The sequence below is a fragment of the Colobus angolensis genome, unplaced genomic scaffold (genome assembly GCF_000951035.1).
Source record: "Colobus angolensis palliatus isolate OR3802 unplaced genomic scaffold, Cang.pa_1.0 Scaffold95, whole genome shotgun sequence".
Classification (NCBI taxonomy): domain Eukaryota; kingdom Metazoa; phylum Chordata; class Mammalia; order Primates; family Cercopithecidae; genus Colobus; species Colobus angolensis.
In genome coordinates, this window is record NW_012123487.1 from 6,205,478 (window position 1) to 6,231,264 (window position 25,787).

Genomic DNA, 25,787 nt, shown 5'->3' on the forward strand with positions numbered 1-25,787 from the left:
CAAACTATTGGGTAGGGGTGAGTGGACACATGAGGTTTGACAGTGTAGAGTATATCTAAGAGGGACACCTAACCCCGATTATGGGAGACAGGGATGGGGGAAATCTTGTAAGTCTTTTGGAAGAATGAGCCCTGAGGTAATTAAAAGGATGAATAGAAGTTAGCCTTGTAAAGTGTGTGTGCGTGTGTGTGTGTGTGTGTGTGTAGGAAATAATTTTGAAGTGGATGGTGAGAGGCATTATTGTACAGAGAGGACAAGAGGGAGAAAAAAGCAATGTATGCTTGGGAATTTCAAGTATTAAACATTTATTTAGGGACAGTGACAGTTATTATTGGGAAGAATGCTAGGGCATGAGTTTGCAGAATAAAGATGAAGTGATATCATCAAGCCTTTGGTAAATCATGTTAGGAATCTTGACTTTATGTTGAAGACAATTGGGAATATTTTAAGCATGGAAGGAAGAGATTAGATATGCATTTTCAGAAAACTTTCTTCATAAGAAGTGAAGGTAAAATACTTTTATATGATAATAAGAACATAAGATTAATGCTAATACTTGTTAGAAGGAGAGGTAAAGGAAGCTAAATCTGTTTTTCCACAAAAAGTATAAGGGCAAATAGTCATTTCTATGCTTTTTCTTTCATTTTTATTCATAAATGTTAAGATTTTAAAATTCAACCTGATGTAGCCCAAGTACCAAATTTCCCAGGGTGAATTAAGTAAGTGGTGACCAGTAGTCAATTTCCTAGCTGGTTGAAAAGTATCAAATACTACAAGGTGTTTTCAATGCCATGAACTTTGCTTTAATTCACTGTGATCATGGGGAATACAGAAGGTTCTGCTGGTCCAGCTAAGTTTTTTCTCATGTGAAAAGCTGACCTTGACTTGAAACTGTCCTGTAATTTCCATACATGTTTATTGAGGGCTTATGCCAAAAAGAACCTGTGGTAGGCATTCAGTAAGTGTGTTTGATGAAAGAAAAAAAATCAAATCTTTAATTCAATATTCCAACAAGTTATTTACTGAGCATTTACTATGTGCCATGCAGTGTGCAAGTCATGGGGGCTCTAATGGTGAACAAAAACAGGTCCTCACAGGGTAGTTTAATGGATGGATAAGAATAAAGTTAGGAGAAACACTTTGCTTTCCCCTGTGCCAAAAAGAGAAGTGGGTGAAAATTTAAATGAGTATAACAGCAGGACAGCCCAGGTAAAGCTTAGGTTTGGATAGAAAGCCTGAAAGCTGAGATAATCTATCCCTATTCTCTTTTAGAAGGAGTATATATTGCCCACCTTGTAAGGTCAGAGTCCTGCATCTTCTCTTTTAGATGTTTCTAGGTACAGACTAGTGTGTGTGTGTGTTTCATTTTTCCAAATTATGTTTGAATTTCTATCATTATGTTGTTGACTTTTGTTATAAAATGTAATTTATCTAATTGATCTAAATACTCTGTAGCTGTATACAGCCAAAGTCAGGCTATCAGACCAATACCGAATGCTTGAAATTGGGATGACTTACACAGCTTTAAGGATCACCCTTCTGTTTATATTTCTAAAACAAAAGCTCATGGTTTTTATAAGCACAGTGCCACTTGGATTATAGTATTTAAAGTGACTGCTAATTCTGTTTGAATGTAATAAACCTGGCTTTTCTCATGAGAAAGCCAATCTCAGATCACATTTCAATAGGCCAATGTGGATATAAGGAATTTTTGACTGGATGGTAGTGGGGTCGGGGAGGAGGGGTGGATGTTGGAAGAGCATGATATGGTCTGAGAATCTTGGACCAGAAGCGTGGAGAAGAGCATGGGAACTTTAACAAAAAGTTTCTTTTGTATGTTCATTAATTTTATAAATCAAATGTCAGAAAGTAAAACTCAGTAAAGAATTTGACGGGTGATATGCAAAAGATACTTTGAGAAAACATTATAGGAAACACGGTTTTAAATACAAAATTGAAAAATATTACCCCAAATCAAGGACATTGCTTTGTTTGCATTTGATTTAAAGCATACTTTATTGTTTAGCCTGAAAAATGTTTCCAGCTTGGGGGAAGCAAACCTCCTAGGATCATTTTTGAAATACTGCCTCTATTGCCTAAATGAAGCTTTCCTTTTCTTTATGATTCCATTCCGCCCGTCAGTTCTTGCAGTATTTTCATTAGCTGTGAAAGAAACTGAATGGGTCAGGCAGTCCAGAGACTTAACCTCTTTCCTAAGGCCCACTGGAAAACAAGGGTTATTTGAAAATTTCCCTTGTTTTCACTAATATAACACTAGTTACAAGAACACTGCTTAAAAAGAGGGAAGCATTTGCAGCTGGCACTACCACTTGATATATATAAATTGGCCTTAACTCTTACAATACAAACTTCCAGAACTGGAGTTAATACTGGAGATAATCTCAGGTAACCTTCTGATTAATGTGAGAAAAGTCAGGCCTACAGGACAGAAGAACCAGAAGTTGATGCCTCCTGGATGGACATTTCTAATGTATTGAGTCAGTTTTTCTTTAAGATTTCTCTAGGATATCTATGATCTTGTAGGATGTTTTCATTGCACAACTCCAGGGGGCACAGTTCACAATGTGGTGAATAGATGATGCCCCCTGGAGTTGTGCAGCAGCTCTAATTTGTGCATTATCTGTATCTGCCACCAATGCTTTCTCATTGGTGGTGATGTATTTCTTTCTAAGTGGAAGGTGCTTGCAAACAATCCATAGGATTCTATCCATATTACAACTGCAGTTATATGTTTTTGCCAAAGAACGCAGAGATAACAATGAACTGGAAACCAAAGAAATGGAGTAATTTTTTGAAACCCTAAATTTTAATTGCAACGTGTGCAATTAAAATGCATAGCGCCTAGGCCTAGCGATGGCCTGAGCAATATGCATTGCAGCACAATTGGCATCGGGATGTGACAACGGCTTCTGGTACAATGAGTGATGTGTTGGCTCTATTTTACCATCTTGGCTGCAGCATTATCAGTACCTCAGACACTTACCACACATCTCAGAGATACACGATGTGAATCGGAGGGTCCAATTTGGCCCTATGTATGTCCCTTCTGTGAGACTTTTCTGGGGCCTGGCCCTTGATTCCAGCCACCAATATCTGCAACTGAAGGGAATCAAGCAGCGCTAGGGTTCTGAAGCTATGACCAAGAAAGAAAAAGAGAGAATTGAAAGCGTTTCCATCCATTTTATTGGCAATGAGTCAAGGAAAACAGTTTAGAAATATTTGTTAGAAGGGGCTCTCAGGAAGTCACCATTACTTGGAAGGTTTATGGCTAAACTCTGGCTGCCGTTATCCATAGATAACCCCAACAATTTAAATTATAGAAGCCGTATACAAATAATTCAAGGCAAGGTCGTGAGCATTTCCTGAAACCTGTTCGTTATTTGGTTGACTGAAACCAGAAAAATGTCTGTGCTTATTACTAGGCAAATTCCTTAAATCAGAGAACTCCATGTGATTTTACTCTTGGGCTGAATTTGCATTTATATGAATAGGAATAACAACTGTGTCTTTGAGAGTTGGATCCTGTCTGTTATTTGTTTTTTCAGTTACACTTACTAAATCCCTTGGCTTTTTTTTTCTCCCCCTCTATGCCCTACAAGGGAGTTCATCACTTCAGATTATTTTAAAGATGAATGTGGAGGCAGAGACATTCCAAAGTGGAAGTTACATAGCAAGTCAGTGGCAAAGCTCAGGGGTAGAGACCTGGGAAGACCAGCTGCAATTTGTGCTGTTTAATACTAGCAGTCTCGAAGACAGCAGACCCATTACAGCTGCAGGCTTATTCACTTATTCTAACTTTATCTTTAAATATTGCTAGAGCATCTCATAAGCTAAAGTGCTTTAATAGATATACATATGCACACATATAAATATACATACATACACGTATGTAATTACTACTGAAAACAATCCCAGGAGAGAGATTTTCACATTATTGTGTTTCTGGGTTACAGAAGAAGCTGGAGCATGGCGAGGTTAAGTGATTTGTCAGGTAATCGCGAGCAGAGCCATGAATCAGATATGGTGATGCAGGCAGAATTTTGTTCTGCCCACTTGTAGAGGTTGTAGACTGTCCTGAGTTTCAGTCTATAAAAGGAGTCATGACTTTGGAAGCTGGTATAGGTATCACAAAGGATTTGACTTGGTGAGAGGGTGTCACAGGAAAAAATGCAGAAGTCAGCCTGTCAGGGTCCCCTCTCTCTAGCACAGGGTCCTCTCTCTCTAGCACAGGGTCCCCTATCTCTAGGTCACTGCTCCAGCATCTGTATTTCCAACGCAGCCTCATGGGCTAATGAGGTTACCTCTGGCTGTTCCTATCCAGTCTCAGGCGGCAAAGACTCAGCTGGGAGAAAGTTTTAAGTTTGTGCTCTGACACCTGAAATGAGTTCTGCTCACTGCTCTTCACCCATACCCCATTCTCAGTTAGTTGAAACCATCAAATAGATAAAGCTGCCATTGCCATTTTTTATGCTTATAAATACATGACTTAAAAAGAAACATACAACAACCACACACAAAAATGCTTGATAGTTTTGTAAAAGCCTGCAGAATTACCACAGAGCTAAAAATGAAGGGATATTAGCCCTTCCTCTTGTCACCTAATTTCAATACCAACAAAAATGGAAAGTGAATGTAAAAGACATTTCAACCCAATCATAAAAAGATTATATTAAACTGTTAAAAGGAAAGGTGGAAATTGACTCCTCCATGGAAAGCCGACTCATGTAGTGTTTGGGATATCTGTTTCTTAGTGTGATACCAATAAAATGACTTTTTTTTCCATAGTGCATTTATCAGAAAAGCATGTTCTTACCTCAGTAATATCCATGTGAGCAAAACAAAAGATCAGATTTTATTACCAGCTTTTACATCTAGAATCTGAAGTAATAGTCATGATGATACTCCTAATATTATTACTATTCTTACTAGGAATTCTAGTTATTTACTGCTTCCCTACTATTAATGTGTATTAGGTGCTGTGTAGGCATTTCATATGTGATCAGAAGTGCGTTATGTCAACGAATGAAGCAGGTTTTTTTTTCAGTCCCTGGCCTAGGTTTCCTATCTATATGGTTACCTTTGCATTTCATGATCTCAAAATTTATAATTATTATAAATGTTACAACCATTATAATCACCCCCAGAGAAGTAGACTTCCTTTTCTTCCTCTAGCCTTACTGAGCCAAGAGAGAAATAGTAGTATTGTGGTATCATTCCTTAAGAAGAAACATTGAAAAACTGTAGATTACAGAACTATATCATTAGTGCATATGTGCAAATACTATAAAACTGCAGTTGGATATGCTACTCTAGTTTTTATTTCCACTCATTTGAAAATTATGATAGCTAAGACAACTCTGGAAACCTGAAATGTGAGCATTCAAACCTGTTATATCAATAAGAAAATAAGACCTCGGTAGCTCCCACTAATAGTCATGTTTTCATGCGGGCTCTCCCCTGGACAGTCAGTTACATGAGAAATTGCCTTAGCTCTACTGTCCTTCGGGCCACAGTACCTCTGGCTCTGTCTTAATGTGAAGGAAACCACTCCTGCAAAGAGCCCACTTAAGAAATGGCTTTGCTTTACTCTGCCGACTGAAGAGCTCACCTTCCCTAAAAAATAGAACACTTTACTTGAAGGAAAAGTTGATTACTCATAGAATAGATCTAATATTCCAATACAGAGAAAACACAAAATTGCTGCTTTTGTTTTCACATTTTTCTACTGAGCTAGAATGAATTATCTGTTCTTCCATACATTTGGAAGAAGGACTGCTGTACTAAGGAAGAAATAACTGGATCTAAAAAGCATTTGTTACTTTCGACTAATAATTATTTGGCAGTGTTTCCTTATATCCTCAGTAGAAAAATCTGTCTGGACTGACACAGTCCACGCACAATCAGAATGTGTTTACTCGTCAAAAGTCCTACAGATATTTGCTGTGTAGGTAGGGACCGTTACTTGCATTTTTCCTGTTTCCTGTGATTCCCAACTCCACTCAAAATTTGTAGAAATGTCGGTTGGAAGGTCCTTGGGGAGTAGCCACTTTCCTTTTCAGTCTTATTGAGTCTACAGGCAAGTAGCAAGATGAATGTTGAAATACAGTTAAGTTCACTTAAGGATGAAAATGGAAATATCCTAGATTCAGGAAACATTCAAATTACTGTGTGGGTGGGTGGCAATATCAAACCACCCCCATTGTTGAGATTGCTGCATTTTTTTGTTTTCACCTATTCATCCTAACACGATTACAAATGCAACTACCTGAAAACACACAAAGTTAATATTGCTGTTTAAGCAATGGTTTAGAGATTTCAGGGGTCTCCCTTTTATATGGCTACCAGCTTGATGTTGTTTTAGGAATGAGCTTTGCTTATGAGTGGGCATAAATTTTATGTAAGTATACATTATTAACTCGCCATGGGATAAAAGCGGATATAACTAGGTCCCTGTAACACCAATTTATTTTCAGAACTTGCACAAGTTACTTACAATTTACCAAAATTTGTTTCTATCCCTAATTTTTCTTTTCTATCCTCTCACTGCTTGAAAGATCAATCTTGTTCCTCTTCCAGTGCCCCTTTCTTAACTCTTCCAGGAAGGTGTGAGCCCATGAATCAGGAGTGGGGTCCATGTCTGCCTCTCTCTTCAGCTTCATCCGTGCTAGGAATGTGTTATTAATAAAGGATCAGCTGCCATGGGCCGAGAGCAGAGACAAACATTACCTAATGTGTATTGTAAGCAAATGACTCAATGGGGATCAATAGTTGATATTATTAGAAAGTGTGGACTCTGCTACTAGTCATCATTGGACTCCACAGGTAAATCTTCATCCCCTCTGCTTCCGGCATTAACTTTTCTCTCCTCACTGAGTAATTGCTGGTTGTCTTTGTTAACCACACGCCACAATGCTGTGGAAACAGTGATGCTGTCACGACTTTAACATTTTAACTAAGGAAAGGTGAGCTGTGGAGGAGAGAAGGTCTGGCTTGAGCCCCACTTGGCACAAATTCATTTTAAAAAGTACTTTGCAAAGGAAATGGTGATGTGAGTATATAGTAATTTTATTTTATTTTCTCACATGGTAAGTTATGCTCTGACTACTGTGATTCTCATGACTTTGACATGCTTATTGCTGTTTCAGCTGTTGCTGCTGCTGTGAAACCTGAAGAACCACTAGTTTAAAGAAAGTTTGTGTTTTTAAACTTAAGATGCTAGTGAATCTACTGAATTGCAGGACTTAGTGATGGAGGCTTCTGGAACTGCCAGTCTCTTATCTGAGAAAAGATGAGGAATGAAACTACCCAGTATATGAGCGTAAGCATGAATCACTTGAACAGATGCACATAGATGACTTGATAATTCCATCGATTTGAGATATAAATTAAACATAGTGACTGTTTTACTTCCTCAAATATGATAGTGATACTCCTGTGTAGAATCGATGCAATAACGAAAATGACTCAACACTTTCCCTGTGAACCCGATTTGTAGAAACGCTTCATAATTTAGATATAAAACTGCAATGGGACAAAACCTGGAGCTGGGAATGGCTTTGGTACAAGTGCTTTTAGCCTCTCAAGCTTTTTCAAGTTGTCTCCATGGTTTCCAGTGCTTAAAGATGTAAATTAAATATGTGGTCTTGAGTGCTTGTAAGAAGAAATGGCATATAAAAAATAAAAGAGAAAACAGAGTTTGGTCATTTAGTTTCTGTAGTTTTTTGCAGTTTTAAAATTTTAGAAAACCCACAAACCAGGAACTGTTCATTGGGAAAGGCAAATGTTAGCAGGGACATACTGAACCTGTCATGCTGGCTACGAGTCCCTTGCCCTGGAGTCAGGGCACCCATGGTTGAGTTCCCAAGTCCCCAGTTTGTGATTTTGGTCACTTTAATAAACTTCTCTGACATTCAGTTTCTACATGTTTAACATGAAGAGATGATGAAATCTGCCTTGCCATAGACCACATTCACTTTCTCTCTAAGAATCCAAAAGCTGGCCTTGGGAAAGGACCTGTGCTAAGGTGGCAAGAGCGTTGGATCAGGAATTTGGCTTCAGATCCTGGTTTTGTCATTGTCTAGCTTGTGATTGTAGGCAAGTCCCTTACTCTCCATTGACCCGTTTCTCACTTGAGCAATAGTGATGTCTATTTTGTTTATGTATACCTGATAACATTGGGTCAAGCTCTAAGAAACGGCTATTTTTGTAGATGAAAATAATCACATAATGACAACTTCATATAGTGGAAGTGAAATAGGATTTATTGTCTCTAAAAATTCAGGAAGAGAGAGACTATTATGAACTTAGTTGCAAAAAAAGTTAAGATTAGAAATGATTAGAGAGAGAATGATTAGTGTGGCTGAGGAGTGCAAGAGGAGCAGGTATTCTCCAGGTTCCTTTCTTTTGTTTTTTCTACTCTGTGTGTTAAAATCCCAGCTACTCTGATGTTTTGTTGTTTTTTTTTGACATCATGAACATGGATTTTGACAGACTGCTTTGCTCTGTAGTGATCTGGTTACCCATGGCAAACAGTTCATTCTGGGTTCTCTCTGTGAAGCAGGCTATAAAAAAAGTGATGGAAGTTTAAAAGATTACTCCCTGGTGATAATGTGAAACAATGGCATATTAAGAATAGTTGAAGGAACTAAAAGTTTTATCTCAGAGAAAAGAAAAGTTAAGAGGATATTACAGTTGTCTTGAGAAGCATGAAAGGCTGGTGTGTATAGGAGAGGTTAGATTTATTCCACTCGGATTTAAGATACTGAAATACACCAATAAGTATAAGTCACTGTGGGACTTATCTCTTCAAGTCAGAGGTCTTCAAACAAGAAAGTGTTACCTCAAGAGGTTGTGAATTCATGATTAATGAAGAATAACTATTTGGTAGGAGCATCATAGCAGGGATTCAAATGCTGGAGACCTGGCTGGTTCTAAGGCTATTGTGTTTTCTTCCAATGCTTAAACTGTACGATTTCATGAATTATTGATACTTCCAGGGTTCAGGATCAATGAAGAGATAAAACAATCTCATTTTCTGAAAACATATTCCACTTGCAAAGTGTTATAAAACTTTGAGCACAAAGTTTATAAAACACTTTGTAAGTGAAATATGTGAGCTTCTGTTTCCTCTGTTACTACTATTCACATACCCAAAGGATGCTTTAAAATTAATTTAGCAGTTATATATCTTATAATTTATTGTAAATGATAGAAATGACCTAATTTTTGTCTCAGCTCACTGGTTGAGAGGGACTTAATATAGGGCAGTAACAATAACTAAGTAAGGATAATTTCTCCTTAAAGTAGAACATATATGGAAGACTTCATTTATGCCATGGCTATAACTATTGAGAACAACTTTGGTGCTAATATTAATGTATTACTTAATGTCAGATATTTATTGGTACTTTGAGGCAATAAAATTGGTGGTATGTTAGACATTAAACAGGGAGAGGAGGGCTACCTTAGACAGAGGAGTCAGGGAAGGCTTGTGGAAAGATGTCTCCTTTACCATCTCTTACCAGCTCAGATGGTAAGATGGAATCAGGCTAAGTATGATGTGAGGGACAGACATTCCATGTAGAGGCAATGACAAGTACAAGGACCCTGAAGCAGGGAAGAACTTGCTTCAAGGAATGGAAAAAGGCTAAGGCAGGGAAGAGTGGTGTGAGTTAAGAGGTCAGAAGCAGGAGCAGGCCACCCACATTATTAGTTAAGGATTCCATTCTAAGCACAATGGGAAGTAATTGGAGATGGTTTTCTTTTCTTTTCTTTCTTTGTTTTTTTAATTCCAACTTTTTAGATTTGGGGGTACATGTGCGGGCTTATTCCACTGGTATATTGCATGATGCTGAGGTTTAGGATACAAATGATCGTGTCAACCAGGTAGTGAGCATAGTACCTAATAGTTTTTCTGACTCTTGCCCCACTCCTTCCCTCCACCCTCTAATAATCCCCAGTATCTATTGTTGCCATCTTTATGTTCATGAATACCCAATGTTAACTCCCACTTATAAGTGAGGACATGTGGTATTTGGTTTTCTGTTCCTGTGTTAATTTGCTTAGTATAATGGCCTTCAGCTGCATTCATGTTGCTGCAAAGGACACAGTTTTGTTCTTTTTTATGACTGTGTAGTATTCCATGGTGTATATGTGCCACATTTTCTACCGTGGAACCACCCATACACCAGTATGTGCCGTATTTTCTTTATCCAATCCACTGTTGATTCCATGTCTTTGCTATTGTGAATAGTGCTGTGATGAATATATGAGTATATGTGTCTTTTGGGTAGAACAATTTATTTTCTTATGAATATATATATATGTGGTAGTGGGATTGCTGAGTTGAATGGTGGTTCTGCTATAAGTTTTTTGAGAATTCTCCAAATTGCCTTCCGCAGTGGCTGAACTAATTTACATTCTCACCAACATGGTATAAGCATTCTTTTTTCTTCATCAGAGAGTTATAAGCAGGGATGCAAGCTGGCTATCATGTGGTAATTAGGTTTATGAGAAAAGAGAGTCATGGAGGAAGATAAACCAATAGGAGGAAACAGAATTTTCCCTATCCCTTCTAGAGGAGCTTATGATAATGAGGCAAGTCAAAGTGGAATTCAGCCAGGTTTGAGTCCTTTTATATTTTGTGTCCTTATATGGGTGATGATGGCTTTCTTTATAGCAGGCTGTGGTTTTACCGTTAAATACCTCAGGTTGTAATTGTCAGTTATTTTATTCTACAGTAAATGAATCGAAAAATGCCAAAAAGTATTGTATGAATATGGGGAGATGTGAGCAGGAAGGATTAATCCATTTTCACTTCACTCTTTAACCAAGTTTCTACATGGTGATGTAGCTCTAAATATCTGTATAGAACTACATGGAAATGTAAGCAACTCTCATGGATAAGAAATGGCTTTTTTTCCCTCTAAATATGTAACTTCCCCCCCTGAATGTTTCCATTTATGTTCACATATTCTCAGAGTATCCATTGTCTGCTTTGGAAAATATTAATACTTATCATTTCTCTGTGGATGTATACATTATTCTGAGCTACCAGAGTGATTAAATATAATAGATTAATATATAAAAATATATTAATAATATGTTATTTATTTTTGGTATGACTGGGAAAATAAAAATTACAGCTATTATTTATTGGGTACTTATATGCCGAGAACATATACGCATACAGAACACTGTTTGAAATGCCTTATGTGTACTAAGTCATTTAATTCTCACAATAACGGTATGTGGTATGTACTACATTTATCCATATTAATATGTGAGAAAACTGAAGCACAGAAAGTGCTAGAAACTCGCTCAAACCATACTCACATTGTGTTTTTGGGGCCAAATGTTTAAATAAAAAGCAAAAATTTCCATTAATTCAAGTGGACAGTTATTTGTTTTTAATGCTCATGTCACAACAGTCATTGACGATTAACCTTAATGTTATTGACTGACTTTTTTCTAATAGTAGATGATCTTCTGCCGCCAGATTCAACTGACAGATCTGAGAATGTGGTAGGGATGTGAGGAATGAATTATTTCCGGGAGTGTTTCTTAGAATGCTGGTCAGAAGAGGCAATTCCAGGGGGTTCCATGCCCAGAGGAGTTAGAGAGTTATTGCCAATACACATCATCTTTTTAAAGAAGCGCAGTGCACATTCATATACTAAAGAATTTTGAAAAATCACTTTCAAATCCAGCATTTCCCAGACTCCCTGTCTCTGGAAACAACCTCCTCACCCGGGTAACAGTAACCCTAATTTTTGTAGAACACATTTTTGTGAAATGTAATATTTTGTATACTCTGGTACTGAGTTGCTTACCTTGGGCATGAACTACCTGTGTGCACACTTTTGTCTGTTTGAACACATGTACTTCCTGTCTTCTCCTGGTCTCCTCACCTGCCAGGTCTGAGGTTCATTGCTTTCCTCTGATTCATAAAAAAAATCTCAGACCCTCAAGGTGGTTAACAATTCCAGATGGGAATTTTCCCTGAAGAAAAATGGACCAGGTAGGATGAAATATTTTTTTCACCTTAGTGCAAGAAGAATTCACTAGGAACTAATGAGCCCATTATTTAAAGTGCGTGTGTGAGACAGAGAGAACTCTTCCTGCCCCCAAGCTTTTCTAAACACAAACCACTCAGTTGGTCTGTGGCCCTGTCTTGTTCTTGGCATTTCTTAGAAAAAAGAAAAAAGAAAAAAAAAGCCAAAGTGCCCTTGGCTCTGAAGCTGTAGGTGGAAAAATAGAAACAATTTTTTTTGTGTGTGTTCCTCTAAACTTTGAGTCAAGATTCTATAACGGTCTACAATATATTTGGTGTGATAGTCAAATGATCTGATTCTTTTAAATAAGTTGTGAAGAGTTCAGTCTTTCATTTGAAGAGGACGAGGGCATTAGTGAGGAAAAAAACAACTGGGACATTGATGCGGCATCATCAACTCCCTCGCTTGGCTGGAATTAGGTCCTAGAGTGTAATTAGGTTCAGGCAGGGACCATGTGGCTCTCACTTGCCACTGTATCCTCAGCACCTAAAACAGCACCTGGCACATGCTAGTGCTTAATAAATACGTGTGGAATGAATGCAGAATAGGTTAGAATCTAAACTGGGTTAATTACAATTTGTATTGCCCATAAAGGTCAGAAGTCCTTCTAGTTTAATCCCCTCATTTTTAGAGAAAACTTAGGCTCCAAATCAGATCTAAGGGAGAAAAATCCTCAGTACATGGCTCAGAAGTATAAATTTTACAGAGGGTAGAAACTCTTAGAAAAAGAATGACCAGAACCAGACATGGTCATCTTTGGAAAACAAATATTGTTCTTCATAGTGTTAAGGTGATATTTTGTGCTTGAGCTTGTACTGTTTAACAACCAAGAATAATTTGGGTAGATAGAAACAGAAAACTGAGAGGCTGGCGAGACACAAGTACAAACAAAGAGGAGTAAAAGTTTGACATGTGAGTTTTATTGCTGTTAGGTAGCAAAGTACACATTATAGTAATTTGCTTTTCTGAAAAAAACGCTCTATGTGATAGAATATACTATGGTTCAGTGTATTTAAATTTTTTATTTTTTTCTGTTGTAATAAGTAATGATTTAAGATAACTTTATGACTATGTAAGACATGGATTTTCTAATTTTCCTTTCCAAATTAAGCTTAAATCAATCAGCTCATCACACTACATGTCATAGTTAAACCCCAGAAATTAACAGTAAATTTAAACATTAAATTAAGCAGTAAAAACAGAATATTTGTCAGGATTTGAGTCTTTTAAATTTTATTTAATTAATTAACTAATTTATTTATTTTGAGACGGAGTCTTGCTTTGTTGCCCAGGCTGGACTGCAGAGGCACGATCTCGGCTCACTGCAGCCTCTGCCTCCTGGGTTGAAGCGATTCTCCTGCCTTAGCCTCTCAAGTAATTACAGTGGTGTACCACCACACCCAGTTACTTTTTGTATTTTTAGTAGAAATGGGGTTTCACCGTGTTGGCCAGGCTGGTCTCAAATTTCTGTCCTCAAGTGATCTGCCTGCCTTGGTCACCCAAAATACTGGGATTACAGGCGTGAGCCACCACACCCAGCCTAAAATTTAAACAATAAACAATAATTTTATATTTGTTGATATCATCACAGGTAATTTCTTTTTGCATCTTAGAAAAAAGTCTGTTTCTCAATTTGAAAAGTATACATTAAGATTTCTAAAATACTTCACTTTCTAATGAAAAACCTTGAAATTCAAAGAACAACCAGCAAATTAGAAGATTGTGAAGCTATCATAAATGAGTGAGGCATCTCATAGAAAATGGGGAAAAGCAAAATGTGATCAGATTCCCAGACTGTTTTGGCTCTTGGAAAACAAGACATAGGTAACTCAGTGACACTTTTCTCAAGAATGTGAAAGCCTCAAAGGGTTCTGTGCATTGATTCCTGTTGTCACAGAGGTCAACAATTAACAGAGACTGGAGTTAAAATGAAATAAGGCAATGGCATGGGGCTAGGGGTTAGGACCTGGATGTTGACATTTTAGCCATTGAAACAAACAGGAGTTATTACTAAATGATAGAATCATTATAAAAAGTTATTTTTCTCTGGACAAAACTCTACCAATAAACTCTAGTTTGCTAATGCTTATTTCCACATTAGTATAAATGTAGGACAATGTGTCCGAATATATTATATAAACAATCAACATGTTCTTCGAATATTAAAAAGAGTTAGCTTTGGGACATTATCCTCTCATACAGATATTCTTTATTTTTTCCTTATTGTTCTGTATATTGCATTCTCAATATGAATATTTAACATATCAAGATTTAATAAAAACAAAAACAAAAACAATTTGAAAAGTGGTTTCTTAAGTCTATAAAATAGCTATTGTATTCACCTATTGCAAATATATATTTATATAGCTTGTAATGATAATTAGGTAGTATGTTTTAAAAAATCTATCCAAATATATCTTCAAAAGACATGTTATAATGACTCCTTTTCAGATTTGCTAATGTTTTAGGTAGATAGTATATATTTAAAATACTGTGTACATGTATTTAAAGACTAGAATTAGGGGATGGATACCTCATCCTCCATGACATACTTCACATCACATGCCTGTATCGAAATATCTCCTGTACCCCATAAATACATACACCAACTATGTACCCACTAAAAATTAAGGAAATGGAAGTGGAGGAGGAAGCAAAGAGGAATAAAAGTACAATTTTTAAAAGACTAGGATTAAACATTGTCTAGCTATTATCTGAACTTTAATAATGAAGTAAACATCATTTATAAACACAAGAACACATCATATTTTTATCACTGCTTCCTGCCTAATTATGTTCTTAAAGGCTATTAAGATTGATACTAATACGAAGAAAGTACAATCCTCTCATTAATGCAGGAAGGACAAAAGTTGGATTCTACCTATCTCCCTAATGTTACTACGTGTTTTGCTCATACAGATAGCATTTCTTGTGACCAGAGTGATGTGCTACAAGCCAAAGCCAGGATTATGTGTGCTGAGCTAGGCAGTTACCCATGTGGTATGGTTTTGTAGGGCAAAGAAGTGTTGCTCCAGGTAATGGTGCTGGTGACCCCTTGCATTTGGGCAAGGCCTGGTCATTGTGAGATGTCCAGAGAATCTCACACTTACCTCCCTGAGCTAGGGAATGAGCTTACTTTCTGGAGAAGCTGGCCAAATTTTATTGGCAATAAATGTAGTAGGGGATTCTCTTATTTGGGGCAGATGGTTAAGATGACTTTTATTGCTTTTTATGATTAAAAATGCTCATTGACGAGAAAGCAAAAATATGTTAAATTAGGAGGAAGAAGAGGAAAAAGCAGGAACTGTGGAATTAGTTAAGCTAGGGTTTAAATACTGTCCCAGCCTCTACCCAGTTTTCTTGACTCAGTCATTTACTGCTATAAATGGGGTAAAATGTTGTAGTGTTTTGAGGATTAAATGAGATGCTGCATGAAAATTATGTAGCATGTTTGCTGAAACTTGGTTGCTTTTGAATAAATCATACATATTATTATTAATGATACATATAAAAGCACTGATCTATTATTCTACCACCAGGTGCTAAAAATGTTTACACTTTCATGTATTTCCTTTATTTTTCTGGCCATAGTTCTACATTGTTGAGATCATATCGCATATGTAGTTTTGTATTCTTTGTTTTAACACAATAGAGCATCAAAAAAGAATACTGTTTTTTGTCTACTAAATTGGCACTGATAAAAGATAACACTTGATGCTGGCAAGTGTGAGAGTTGTGGGCACTGTTGTGCATCACTGGTGAGAATATCGGCTGCTCTAACCTTTCTGGAAAGCAATTTGGGAAATATTGTTCAAGAGCATTAGAATTCTTTTACCTTTTGACCTGGTAATTTTACTTCTGTATAGCCAGTCTCAGGAAATAAGTGAATCACGAACAAAGACTCATGGTCAGGGAAGTTCATTGAAGAATCATTTATGAAAACCAGAGGATAGAAATTATTACTGTCCATCATAATGAAGCTGCTTGGTAAGTTATGCTACATTCCAAAAAATGGAATATTTACAGACATTAAAGCCCCATTTTCAAAGAATAATTGATTACATGGAAAAGTGTTTTTGATATGATGTTACACAAGGATGAACATCATGTATGATGCAAAACCCCAGGATTCCAATTTTGCTTCAGAAAGAAGCAAGTATGTATGGGGAGTGTGCTGGAAAAATGTGTGCCCGGATGTTATCAATGATTATTTCTGGCTGGTGGGATAATATATATATTCATTTTTTTCTCAAATTTTCTATTTTGAGCATGGACCTGTGTAAACACAAAAGATATGTATGTATGAGGTGTGTGTGTGTGTGTGTGTGTGTGTGTGTGTGTGTATATAACAGAAGCAAATATTCTGAGAATTTCCCTATGCTATAAAACAATCTTAAATTTTCAGAACTATGTATTTTTAAGAGCTTGAGAGTGTTCTGTTTTTGTGGAGCCATCTTAATGTATTCACTCCTTTTTGGTGTTGTTTTAAACATGTATATTATTGCAGTGTATCCCTTTGTGCATGTATAAATCTTGATTTGCATTTCTAGACCATTTCCTTTGTGGTACAGAGACATCATTGGGATGTGAACCTAGGGGGAGTCAGTTTGGGTGCAAGTGAATGCACCAATTGAATGTGCACCTTCAGAGCAAGCTGGGGGAGAAAATGGGACCATCACCATAGACTAGTGGAAAGAAACAATATGGCATCTCTGGCGGGGGAAGCAAAAGGCTTTTGTAATTGGAGACCAGGGTACTAAGAAAGACCACTTGAGAGAGAATTTAACTACCATGCTGTTGTGGCCAGTTCATGTTTTCTTTTATTTATCTTGAACATTCTTTCAGATTCTTTTGCCTAATTAGGCCCTTGGTTTTCAAGACACACTTGTGGTATCATGGTTTCCACTGTAGGCAAAGAACAGCTATCACAGCACTGTGTACCTACTACCTTTGTACCTATGGGCTTTGCAATGTCTCTGTTACATCAGCCTGATGTATTTGGGTAAGTGTCCTGCCTGTCCAACTCTCTTGCATTCTTCTCAAGGGCAGAGACTATGTCTTATCATCTTATATCTCCAGGGGCATGAAAGGTGCTTGGTGCATAGTGGGTGCTTCATAAATGTTTTCTTAGGTGAGTGAAAGAGCAGCAGTACATGGGTAAGAAGTGGAAATTCTAAATGGAAGAACAGGTTCTGAAAACAAACAGGCCTTGCAATTCCAGGAACACAGGAATCTCTGTGTCTCCTCTCTTTTTATTCCTCAGTCTCACTGATTATGACTAAAGCAGCGTGTCTTTCACATTAAGGTTTTTCAAAAGAACAAAAGTTTGTATAAGCAACCTGAAAACCTTCTTTTTGTCACAATGCTCATTGCAGTCAAGTATTTTTCCCATAGGTCTAGGATTAATGTGCTACTAGTAAGGAATATTGGCCTTCTAGTAAGATCAAATATGCGCTTTAATGGGCATGTGGAAAGTAAAGTGGATACTCCCCTTAAAAATGAGGGCTTTGTAGAAGTAAATTATCATAGGTGAAGGTTAATATTTGCATTGCAATTTATAAATTAAAAGTGATTTTTATCTAAATTATCTCATTTAATTTTTGATTACTAACATTCTTTTGGGGATAAAGCCTTTCATTCCAGTTTCAGATAAGGCTTTAAGATACAGTACTACTGAGAAAAGTAATCCCAGGAATAGTACTGTTATCAAATCATTTTCTACTGGGAGATATTTGAAAGTAGAAAAATCCTGCTCTTGAAGGACAAGGAAGGGGGAAGTGCCATAAAACAAATGGGCAGACTAGAGACAAGTTTTTCATGCTTCACAGTATTTCTTGTGAACTTCTTCACGTAGTTCTGGTTGCAGGAAGGGAACTTACCTTGGCATCTATCATAGTTTTCCCCAGTTGAACCCTATCTTTAGGCCAACTTCTCAGCCAAGTTCCCTCAACTTTTGCCGAAGACCTGCATCATCATAATGTTATCATCATTTAATGTTTGTTTATTATGTGTCAAGTGCTAGTCTAAGTGCCTTATATAAATTATCTAAATTCATCCTCCAAGGAACTAATGAAATAAGTTTATTTTATATTGTACATGCTACATATGAGGAAACTGAGGTATCTTGCCCTAGCTCAAAGAAAATAGTTGAATACAAATTTAAATACAACTAATTGACTCCAGTCTTTCTATCAGTTGACACAAAGTACTTTTTTTTTTTTTTGAGATGGAGTCTCGCTCTGTTACCCAGGCTAGAGTGCAGTGGTGCCATCTCGGCTCACTGCAAGCTCCGCCTCCCAGGTTCACACCATTCTCCTGCCTCAGCCTCCCGAGTAGCTGGGACTACAGGCGCCCACCACCATGCCTGACTAATTTTTTGTATTTTTAGTAGAGATGGGGTTTCACCATGTTAGCCAGGATGGTCTCGATCTCCTGACTTTGTGATCCACCCTCCTCGGCCTCCCAAAGTGCTGGGATTACAGGTGTGAGCCACTGCGCCCAGCCACACAGTACTAATTCTTTTAATTGTTTTCTTTATTTGCTTTCTCATGAGTTCAAACCGTCTCTCTTTTCTCCCAATCTTTTAAGTAGTACTTTATAAATGTGGCCTTTATGGCGTCTTTTAACCAATATTATGCCTTGTATTATCAACATTATTGTACAAGTCTTCTATATTTCTCTTATTTTCTTTGCTCTGGTGTCGTTAAACATTTTCAGTGTTTTGTGTTCATTTTTATGTGCTACTTTTTACCCCATGGAGCCTTTCTATAAACTGCTTCTTCCTCCTGGGATCTGCCTTTACTTCTCTTATTGCATCTAGGTCAATGTTTTGCAGTGCTGGTCCCACAATGTAATCAACTGGGGAATCTAAAGAAGAAATACTGACACCTGAGTCTCATGCCTAGCGATGATAATTTACTTGGTGTGGCTTGGGCAACACGAGTTCCAAAAGCCCTCCAAGTGATTGAGACGTGTAGCCAAGAATTGGAAAGCACTGGCCCGTTCATTTCCTAGGCATCTTACCTGCAGCAACTCTACCTTCCTCACTACAGTCTAGTGACCCTGTAGCTGCCTGTCATAACACTATATAGCTCTCCATTTTAGCTCTTAGACAACTGGAATTGGTAATGCCCATACATAGGAAGGAAACCTTGAGAGTCTGGGGTACTGAAAGTGAAGTGAAGAAAGTATTTTAAGGAGGAGTTGTTAATTAACTGTGTTATATGCTAAGTCACAGAAGATGAGAACAAAGATTTGACCAATGAATTTAGAAATATGGAGGTCACTGATAATCTTGACAGTGTCATTAGAGGTCATTTGAGTGGCAGGGAATAAAGTTCTGAGCAGAGAACAAAAACATTGATGATGCAGGGGAGAGAGACCAAAAGTGAGAGTAAGAGTGAGAGTGAAGAATAGGGCAAAATTCTTGGGTATGCAAAAGAAGATAGGGTTTAGTGTACTTTGTCTTATTTAATCCTTGCAGTCCCTAAGAGGAAAATATTATTTTTCTTTTCATTTTACGTATGAGGAAAATGAGACTTAGAGAAGTTTGTAATTTGTATAAGATCACAGGGCTCATAGTTGTTAGACCTGGGACCAAACGTAAGTTTATGTGCCTCAAAGCTCTTAAAAACTATATTTCCTTGCCTTTTGTTGGTAAAGAAAACCTTCTGGTTGCAGTTGAACTAGCTTTATATATATTTCTTCCCCAGCTTCCTTTTTTTTTTTTATTTCCAAAGGCTGTTTCTCCTGCAGCATAATTTTGATTAACAATAAACTATGCATAATTGACATAAACTAAAGCTACCAATGCACTCTTTAGATTAAAAGAAAGAAATCTTTGGAACCTCAAGCTCTGACAAAACTATTGAGCCTATTAGCTTTCTGTAAGTCAGTGACAAAACTGCCTACTCTGGTATCTGCTGGCTTTGGGTGTGTTGGTGTAGCCCTAACCCCCAGGAACAGGTGGTTCACAAGATTCCTTATGGTCTTGAAGGAGCCTCATAGCAGCTTCTGGCAAGCCGTGCTGAAAACAACTGAGCGTTGATCACTGGAGCTTATGAGGTAGGGGATGAGAGCTGTTGGATGAGAGCAGCATTACACTTAATCATTTATGAGCTGACTCCTGGGGTGATACAATGAGAAGAGGGATGTGTTGATCAATGTCTGTGCAGTGGGTGGGAGGGAGCCCTGGTTTGTAGTATGTGCCAGTTGTGGTGGTGTAGATACTCCCAGTATGGCTAATTTCAAGTTATCAGCACGAAGTCACTGAATGTGAATCAGGGAGAGATGAAAACAATAGACTCTCAAGAGTCTGTGCCAACTGACTCCAGCATACCATCACCTATGAAATAAAAAGTTCTCACCTGTATCTCTCAGTGGATGCTCTGATTCCTAGAGGTGTCAGCACTTTCTGAGGCAGCATAAAGAGGTAGAAAGAATGTTGTGTTCAAATTCCCAACAATAGAGGTCTGGTTCTGCTTCAGTCAATAAAATTAGACATGTGGGCCAGGCACAATGGCTCACTGTAATCCCTGTACACGCTGGCCTATAATCCCAGCACTTTGGAAGGCCAAGATAGGTGGATCACCTGAGGTCAGGAATTCAAGACCAGCCTGACCAACATGGTGAAACCCCATGTCTACCGAAAATACAAAAAATTAGCCAGGCCTGGTGGTGGGCGCCTGTAATCCCAGCTACTTGGGAGGCTGAGGCAGGAGAATCACTTAAACCTGGGAGGTGGAGGTTGCAGTGAGCCAAGATTGTGCCGTTGCACTCCAGCCTGGGTGACGGAGCAAGACTCTCAAAAATAAATAAATAAAAAATTAGCCATGTGGATTTTGCCAACTCACTTGTTTTCTTTGGACCCCCATTGGGAAATGAAGCAGCTGTCGCTTTAAGGCTCTTGAGAGTAGGAAGATGCTGGGATACAGCCGCACACAGGATGCTACAATTCAGCCCTCTCCTCCACAGGGGTGAAGGAGAGCTCCTTGTAAAACTGTGTGCTATATTGTGCTTTTGGGTTTCAGATGAAAACCTTGTCTGTCTTCAGTAGCTTGCCCATGCTGTTCTCTATCACTGTGGCCTTTGAGATTTCTCAAAGAAACCAGCAGGGATATTCGAGGTTGTTCACATGTGATATTCCCAACAAGGCTGTCTAAATAATAAAAAGGAGTATGCAATCACACCAGATACCTTCTCATTCTGAGGACAGATAGAGTTGCAATCCTAACCTTTAATTTTATGGCTTTCCCATCTTTTGCTAACCCTTTAACATTATATTAACAAAAGATGGACTGGGTGGGGGCAGGGAGGGACTTAATGCTTTTTATGATGTATTTTGACATTTTTATCTCTCCTTGAAAAAATAAATTTGCCACAAGAATTAAAACTGTATTTTATCCTTTTAAATGCAGCCCTAGATGATGTATGTAACTGCACTGGCAGCAAGTCAAGTCTGCACAAAGCCCAAATTGAATCTTCCTTCTGACTACAGCTGTGCATGATATTTTATGCAATTTTTTATGCTGGTCATAAACAAGGTGGAAACTCTGATTATGCCAATTTTGGGATAACACATTTTCACCAAAAAGTGACTGCCAGTGTTCAAACATGTATGTGTATTTACAGGATCCAGCCCTCCTTTTCTCGTCATTAGATTGTGGGCTGTTGACCCAATAACAGATTTCTAGGTGAAGTGCTACAGGCACTTAATATCCTGTTGTAGGACACAGGATTGCAAAATGTATCATGATTTCCTCTTACTATACTATCTGCTTGGCAAAATGTTGCCCCTTAGCAACTGAATATGCTGAAGTGGAGGGTGGGATTTAGTTGTAAAAACAACTCAGTTTACTATTATTCCATTATTTCTCTGAATCTGTATCTGTATTACATCCATATCTAGACAAGGATTGAAATGAATGGAAAGGGAGATTTCAAATATGTATACAAAAATTTGCCCTGATATTATAATATCATATTCTATCATTACATAAAATTGTGTAAAAAGAAAGAATAAAAATATTACCTAAGGATCAGAAATTGATGCTTTTCTGTTTCTTTTACACTGGACATAATACAGATGCTTTCTGTCTGTCTGGTATTAACACAGAGATTACTGTTAGATGATTTTAGTTGGGAGGCTGCAGAAGGAAAATTAAAATATTAAGTAAATGATTACAGAAAAAAAGAAACCTTAGATATGAACTGTAACAACTGCTTATCCAAATTAACATGGCATTATATTTAGTGCTGTAAAGATGAAGCCATTTGCATGAGTGTGTGTATATGGGCCGAACCATCAATCAGTTCTCGTTATAAACAAAACCCCAAGCCAAAGATACTTGTTCCACCAACATCCTGCTGTCATCTCTAAAGACCACTTCTGGCAGCTGATATCCCTTCAAGTTGTTGACTGAACTGAGGATGCCATGCCACTGGCAGAGGACTATATGGCTGCTACTGGTCATACTGAAGGGAAGACTTCATACACCTGGGAATTTGTCTTTAGAGCTTTCTAGAAGATTTGAACCAGAGACTGAGCACTTGTGAGGGGTGCTAAGATGATACTCTTGCATTGTATAGAGGATTCTGTTTTATAACTTGTGTTTCCCAACTTGAGGATCGTTTATTCTATGAAGGAGAGATGGCTCAATAGAACTATCCATAGCAAGCTTTGATTGGCACTAAATAGTTCCTCCAAAATTATATGTTGAGTAGCTGAATGAATGAGTGAATGAATGAATAACAGATATGGCCACATATCATGTTGGACTCTCCTCCGTTCATGTCACAGTTCTAAGGAACAGCAAAAGTGAAAATCTTCTCTACCACGTTATGAATGCTTACATCGAATTTGTCCCTGAAGATTAAATGTCAAATGAGAATCTTTCTCTCTGATATCAGCCTAATGGTAAAATGAATCATACTTTTTACATCTTCAGAAACATTGCTCAGGACTATGATTTCAGCATTCTAGACATCATTCAATAATCAGCTCACAAAACTATTCGCCTGGCTTGCATGATTTTATTGGATGTTTCTGATTGGGAGAGCCAATTGATTGAATTTCAAGATGAAGGAAACACTGCTTGAAGGTCAGGGGAAAGGTCTAGTGCATGAAATGATTGAGGAGACATTCCTGGGTCTCTTTGACCTGACAGTAATCACTTGTCTGACCAAAATGACATTCATTTCTAAAATGTTACCATCAGTGTGAGGCTGGTTCTAAGGTTTCCCTCATTCGTAGCTGTGCAATAATCTTTTATTTAACTGAGCCTGATGACCAAGATGCAGCTTTCCTTTTTCAACAGGGCTGTGCAGCCTTTATCTACTCATCACAGTTGGACTACCACTGTAGTAGATTCTACAAACATTCAACCTAGAAAATCACCAGAGTTTCAGTGGATTCTGTAAGGAGCCAGCCTTGAAAAACCAGTAATGTTTCAGGAGGAACTTCTTAGCACACATTTTACTTAGATACTGTAGTTTATGTGATCATTTAACTTCTAGCTATAATTAATCATACTAACCTTGATACATAAAGTCATAAATGATTCCCTTTCCAGTTATATCCACTTATGCATTCTTCTTATGGTCTACCGCTGTTGTATGGGGAAACTGTTACTTTTAACAGCTTTTAGGTTTGAAATTCTTGGGTGTTAGAATTAATGCACCTCCTCTTTTACATTTGGCCATTGGTTTGTAACATAAATCCTACTGTTCCTCAGCAGGTACCTGTACATTGACAAAAATTTTTAGAGTAAAAATATTTTGTTTTACTTTTAAGTTCAGGGGTATATGTGCAGGGTGTGCAGGTTTGTTACACAGGTAAATGTGTGTCATGGGGGTTTGTTATACACATTACTTTGTCACTCAGGTATTAAGTCTAGTATCTATTATTTTTCCTGCTCCTCTCCCTGCTCCTACTCTCCACCCTCCAGCAGGCCCCAGTGTGTGTTGTCCCCCTCTATGTGTCCATGTATTCTCATCATTTAGCTCCCACTTATAAGTGAACATGCAGTATTTGGTATAGTGAAAATTTTGAAAAGCAAATGATTCTGATCACCTCACGATAGCATAGTGATCTCACCTTCACAGATCCTGAAGGTACTGTGAACTTGGCAAGTGAAAGACATGCTGGCTTATTTTTGCTTGGGCAGGTAGCAACACAGCTGCTTGCTAGCAAATTTGTTGTAGAAAGAAAAATTTATTTTAATCAGTCTTGTGTGCATTATATGAAACCATAATCAAATGATATCAAGACTATAATCAAATTTGATCAAGTGAAATGGATAGTTCATTGTGAGAGAGGGATGGCTTGTAAATAATGTGTCTCAAAAAGAGAAACACTAATGAAAAGGATAAGCATTAAGTTAATGACTCATTGGGGATCATGACCAGGTATATAAATATTGTGTGTTATGTAGCTATTACTTCTTCCAATTCAACTTTCTTATACTTTCAGTTTAAATAATGAAGGATTTCATGAGATTATATACCTCTTGTGGAGAAACATACATTTTTCAGATGTGTGTGCTAGTGGGCACAGACTGCCATGACAAAATACCACTGGGTGGCTTAAACAACAGACATCTATTTCTCTCAGTTCTAGAAAATGGGAAGTTCAAGACCAAGGTGATGGCTGATGTAGTTTCTAACGACGATTCTCCTTTCAGTTTGCAGATAGGCACCTTCTCCCTGAGTATTCACAAGGCAGAAAGTAAATGAGAAGGAGAAATCTTCCCAAATATGTCTCTCTTCCTTTTATAAGGCCACAGTCTTATGGCATTAGGGTCCTACCCTTATGACCTCTTTCAACTTTAATTATCTCCTAAAGGCTCTATCTCCAGATACAGTCATCTTGGTGATTAGGGCTTCAACATGAATTTGGGGAGAACACAATTTAGTTCACAGTGGTTTGGCTGGAGATTTTCATTTTTTGGTCACTTTAACAATTTTTTCTTTTTTTGAAACAGGACCTTGCTGTGTTGCCCAGGCTGGAGTACAGTGGCATGAACATGGGTCACTGTAGTCTTGGTCTTCTGGGCTCAAGTGATCTTCCTGCCTTGGCCTCCCATGTAGCCGCACTTGGCTAATTTTTAGTGGAGATGGGGTCTCTCCATCTTGCCTGGGCTGGTCTCAGACTCTTAAGCTCAAGCGATCCTTCCGCCTTGGCCTCCCAAAGTACTGAGATTTCAGGTGTGAGCCACCATGCCCAGCCTTACTTTTACAAATTTTACATATAGGTTCAAAGTGTTACATTGGTGGATACATTCATTGTAATCTTCCTATCTCAAGGTCAAAAGCTTACATTTATAAAGTACCCTTTGCCGTGTAAGGTAACATAATGACAGTTTCTGGGGGTTAGGATGTGGACGGACATTCAGGGTTGCCTTTATTCTGTCTACCACATGAGCCAAGAGTAGAGCAAATCTAGGATTCATTTATTTAGTAATTATCTGTTAGGGAATAAATAAGTGTCAGGCAATACACTCTGTGTATATATTTTTAAATGGTTAAGAATGAGATTCTGGCTGACTGGAAGAGCTACCAGGCTTTATCTGTGAGGATCAGGAGAAGTCCTAAGTTTAAAATGAATTTTGTCTTCAGTATTTGATATTAGATTGACAAGTCCTTCCTAGAACTGTGAGAGGAAATGAGAAGTAAGTTAATTTACTACATAAAGTTTTTTTTTTTTTTTTTTTTTTT

General features: G+C 37.8%; 1 protein-coding gene and 1 long non-coding RNA gene across 2 annotated transcripts in view; both read right to left on the minus strand.

Moving 5' to 3' along the window:
• VWC2L (von Willebrand factor C domain containing protein 2-like) overlaps positions 1-25,787 on the minus strand; it is a 170,172-nt gene that overhangs the window by 38,535 nt on the left and 105,850 nt on the right. The gene's annotated exons all lie outside the window — the stretch shown is intronic.
• The window catches only part of LOC105504762, a 29,723-nt gene continuing 4,224 nt past the window's right edge, over positions 289-25,787 (minus strand). The window contains exons 2-4 of the long non-coding RNA XR_001000655.1: positions 11,853-12,021; positions 3,005-3,154; positions 289-417 (exon numbers count right to left, since the gene is read on the minus strand). This is a non-coding gene — a long non-coding RNA (uncharacterized LOC105504762). The remainder of the gene's footprint in view (positions 418-3,004; positions 3,155-11,852; positions 12,022-25,787) is intronic.